Consider the following 5,433-nt stretch of genomic DNA (forward strand, 5'->3'; position numbering starts at 1 on the left):
GAATGCTGAATATACCATGAACTGGCAAAAGAATAAACAAATCTATCTTGGAAGAAGGATCTTCTCTAGCACCCTTTAAAATTTTCTGTTCTGTTCTTTTACTTCAATTTTTACATTTGCTTTAACTAACATTTAGAGTAAAATTATCTTTAGGTACTAGAATTTTAAAATAGCTGTGATGAATTTATTAGGCGCTCTAGTGGCCTAGTGGCAAGAAGCTGTGTTTCAATGTCAAAGGCATTCAGTTCACGTCCACCAGCTGCTCTGCTAGTGAAAGATAGATAATCTTCTCTTGTGTGATTGCCTTTGAAAATTCACTGGACCTATGTGTTGGTTCAGACTCAATGAATGGTACACAACAACAACATGATGAATTTATGAAGTGAGGAACATATTCTTTATAGAGAAAATAACTCCAATATGACATAATAATTCTGAGATATAAGATGAATATATCAAGCATTGCCAGGATATACCCCTTGTTATGCATTTGAGAGCTAGACAGTGCTTACAGAGACAGAAGAAGAATTGATGCCTTTGAAATGTGGTGTTGGAGAAGAGGACTGAATATCCCACAGACTATGGAAAGAACAAGCAGATATATCTTAGAGAAGGTGCATCAGAGTGCTCCTTGGAGGTAAGATGACAAAGCTTTGTCTCTCATACTTTGGGCATGTTGCTATGAGAAGCCACTCCTTAAAGAGGGACGTTGTGCTTTGAAAGTTGGAGGGTCAGCAAGATAGAAGAAGACCCTTAATGAAGTGGATTGACGCAGAGACTGCAGTTAATAGGCTCAAATGTGTCAGAGATGCTAAGAATGGTACTGGACAGGGCAGGGATTGTTGCTCATAGAGTCACTCTGAGTGAGACTTGACTTGATGGAACCCAGCAAAACAACAACATACCAAAATGATGAAGAGATACAGTAGTCTACTACATATCATAAGCATCTAAATATTAATAAAGCTTAAGTTATGCACATCACTAGTTGGTAACTGCTGGCCTTGAAAATACAAGAGACAATATTCTTCTAGGTAATATAGCACTGGTGTGTTCATAGCTATACAGAGGTAACTCGTGGTTGCTGTGATGCTGAACAATGGGACACTGATGTGCCAAACATGGTACTGGTTACCCATGGTGGACAGTGTTTGCTGGAGCTTCCCGACTAAAACAAGCCTGGAAGCAGGAGCAGCATGCATTTCTGAAATGGCTTGCCTCTGGAAACTCTACGTATGAACAGTGCTCAGGCCTTCCGTTCATAGGGTCGCTATGAGTCGTCTCAAACAACAAAGTGGGATCCAAATTAACACTTTAAGAAAGGAACTGAATTCTAGGTGATAACAGAATTTAGTTGTCTAATAAGAGACCATACAGAATAAACTGCTTATATATAAAAATGGACACTAAAAATATGAACAAAGTTTTAGGAACATGCAGTATAGTGTCCAATTTCTAAAACATTTACCTGTATACATTTAACAAAGAGAAAAATTAAATCCCCCTTCATATTTGACAACTTTGGCAATACAACAATAGTAACAAATTATCTCTCAACTTAAGCTTAAAATTTATTGACTTCTATTTAAAAGTGACTCATAGTGGCTATAAACCACTTGGGAAGAGACCGCCATTCTCTAGTGGAGCACCTAGGGTATTCAAACCATATGCATCACAGTTGGCAACACAATTCCTTAACCACTAAGTTACCCAAGAGGTTTTCAGATCATCTCTATTGTTTTTGTTGTTATGTACAATCAATTTGGAGCTGACTCATAGCTGACCTTTCAGGGGATTTTCAGAGGAAGTAATGCATGAGGCATGTACCAGGAACACAAGGAACCTGTGCTGAGAGGGGAGCATTGAAGGGCATTGGTTACTACAGAAGCAATGGCAATGGGAAGCCACTCAAGAAACCAGAGCATACAACATCTGTGGAACAGTGCTGGAGACAGCCTCAAGACAGAGTGGAGTAGTTACAGCAGGAGAGATCAACATCACAGAAGTGACTGCAGGCCCAAACCACCACATTTAGGGTTGGCTAAGGGGAGGGAAGAGGACAGTGCTGACCAGGCAAGACAGGGATCAAAGGGGTCACAAAGGGAGGCTTGGAAGTGGTGGTTGGAGCAAGTGGATGCTAGAATACCAGGGTAGAGGCAGAACCAAATCACAGACAACAATAAGGATTGGATGGGGAACCAGCACTTCATTGATTACTTTTGAAATGGGAAGTATATCTAATTTGCTGTTCTGGGTAAAATGCTTGTCTACCAGATATTACTGAAGGTTGAACATTTAAGTTAGGCGGACTATGGAAAAGGATTGGCCATCTATTTCTTAAACAACAGGATTGTGCATGATAGAACACACTAAAATTAGACCGGCAGACATGGAAACTGAGGCTGAGCCCTCTGGTAGGCAAACACAGAGGAGGAGGAACAATGACAAGCAAAGAATAGTTAATGGAACATGCATATGAGGCATTGTCAAAACAAGATAGACTGGCATGGCACTTTGTATCAGACAATATTATTTCCTATTCTGGAAAGTAAAAAAATTAGGAAAGCATAATTGCATTCATAGCAAAAAGATCATTTCCAGACCTATCTTGAGATAATTGTTGTTGTCACCAAGTTGAACACAGATCACAGTGACCCTACAAACAAAAGGCCTGAAGCCTTTCTATAACTAACATCATTTATCAAAGTTCATAGAGTTTCCAGAGACATGTTCTTTAGGAAGTGGATGCCACTCCTGCCTTATACACATATAAGGAGTATCTGTCAGTATCATCATAATTCAAATATATGTGCCAATGATCAGAGCCAAAGAAGAGGAAATAAATTTCTACCAACTTCTACAGTCAAAAGTTGGATGAACATGCAGCCAGGATGCACTGATAACAAAGGATCACTGGACAATAAAAGTAGTTGGGAATGAGAAGGATTAGTAGTCAGAAAACATGAACTTGGTGACAAAAAATGAGGATGGAGATAAATGATAGAATATTGTATAGTATTCATTACAAATACCTTTTATAAGAAACATAAATTGAGACTATATACATGGACCTCACCTGATGATCATCACAGGAAACAGATTGACTACATCTGTGGAAAGACTCTTTAAAGAAGCTCAGCATTGTGCAGCCCTGTGACTTACTTCATCCCTGCCCATCCTCACTCTTGTGCTCCCAACCTTTACCCCCCTTGGATCCTCATACATGTTTTTTACAATTAAAAAAATGAAATAAATAAAAAATGGCCAGAAGAGTACATGGATAAGAAACTGCCAGATTTAGAAAAGGATTTAGAAAGGCTATGGCAACAGGGACATAATTTCTAATGTCAGATGGATTATGGCTGAAAAAAAGAATACCAAAAGAATATCTATTGTGCTTTCTTGACTATGCACAGGCATTTGACTCTATGGATTATAGCAAGTTGTGGCTGACGTTGAGAAGAATGGGAGTCTCAGAGCACTTAAGTGTGCTCATGTGACACCTATACCTTCGTGGACTAGGAGGCTGTTCTGCAAACAGAGTAGGGGAATAGTCCATGGTTTACAATTAAGAAGGGAGTGTGTCAGGGTTGTATTCTCTCACCATACTTCTTTAACCTTTAGGCTGAACATTTTATTCAAAAAGCTGAACTCTATGAAGAGGAGAGTCGTATCAGGTTTGGAGGAAGACTCGCCAATAACCTGCATTATGCAGATGACTCAATCCTGCTTGTTGAAAATGAGGAGAACTTGAAGCACTTGTTGCAGAAGACCCAAGAATGCAGCCTCTCGTATGGGTTGAATCTCAATGTCATAAAAGCAAAGATTCTTACCATTGAACTGATAGGCATCATCATGATGGATGGAGAAGAGACTGAAGTTGTTAACAACTTCATCTTGCATGGATCCACAATTAACATCCTTAATATTGTTGTTGTTTGATGCTGTCAAGTCGTAGACAACTCATAGCGACCCTATGAATGAACGGCCTGAGCACTGTTCGTACGTAGAGTTTCCGGAGGCAAGCCATTTTGGACGTGGTTGCCGCTCCTGCTTCCAGGCTCCTTAAAATTAGCAGTCAGGAAATAAAGAAATAAGGAGATGCATTGCACTGGGAAAACCTGCATTTAGGGAGCTCTCCAAATTATTCAGGAGTAATGAAGTCAGTTTGAGGACTAAGGTGCATCTGACTTAGGCCATATTGTTTCTGATCACTTGCCATGCATCTTAGAGCTGGACAATGAACAAGGATGATAGAAGAATCATTGACTTTAAGCTGTGGTATTGGAGAAGAGCAGTGCAAATGATGTTCTTCCTTCAGACCTTGCAGTATACCAATCCCAGCTCCCCAATATTGTCACTGTCTAGCAGGAAGAAGCTAGAGCTTTAAGGTCACAGTTCTCAGTTTACCTCAGATATTTAGCTCCAGGTCTGACAATGTCTTGATAAGGGCTGGCCATATCCTGATAAGGTGACTTAGATGATCAGATCCTGATAAGGCTCTGGACCTGATCACACCCTGACAAGGTTCCTGTCCCCAACTTCCGAAGCAAACTACCATCCCTTCTCAATCTCGTTAACAGCTCCTATAAAATGAAACTGTTTTTGTCTATCTGAACACCATTCTGATCTTCTCTGTGAGGGACCACCTGGTGTCCCTCTCAGACCACTCAATAAATGCCTGCTTTGGAACCAACTTTTTCCTCTTTTCTCTCTTTCTCTCTCTGCTCTTTTTCTTCTAAGTTATCATTACTTGATCTCTCACCAGTAGAGTTCTCAATTTTCATCTATGATTTCCACTCTGACATCAAAACTGCTAAAAAAAAAATCAAAGCACAAAATGTTAAACAGGGTTCATTTTATCAGTTAACTATACATGCATAAAGGAAGAACTGTCTTATTAGGAAGAAAATGACTAGTTACTGCAAAGCTTATAAAGACAAGAGCAAGTAGGATTGGAAAAAATCAATCATTGGCAAAATAAATTATCTCAAGAATGACTGAATTCACGTTTCCACTTTGCTGAGATCATCAACGGGCATCAGGTTACTAGATGGTCTTGTGTATCACTGCTCCTTCCTAGCCATTTGCAGGAAGCTTTAGCTGTAGATTTGTTTTTCTTAATTAAGACTGGTGTCCATAGTGACAAAGTACTTAATAGTTATTGATTTAACATTAAAATGCAACTCTGGACCTGTTGACCCGTTCCCTATTTGTAGTTTTGGGACTTCTTAAAATGAAAATCAAGGGTTTACATTATTTTTCATTACATCACATAATAAGTTTCTATTGACTACCTGTTTAAATGAGGAAAAGATAAATAGACAAAACTGCACAGTAGTTTATCGATTCCTGGTGAGACAGAACAAAGTTAATAGGTTTACTGTTTTGGATGAGGATTTTAAAGTTAATTTGAGACTTTTTTTTTTTTTT

Source organism: Elephantulus edwardii, unplaced genomic scaffold, assembly GCF_000299155.1.
Source record: "Elephantulus edwardii isolate Elephantulus edwardi_28Jun2011 unplaced genomic scaffold, EleEdw1.0 scaffold00018, whole genome shotgun sequence".
In the NCBI taxonomy this organism is placed as follows: Eukaryota; Metazoa; Chordata; class Mammalia; order Macroscelidea; family Macroscelididae; genus Elephantulus; species Elephantulus edwardii.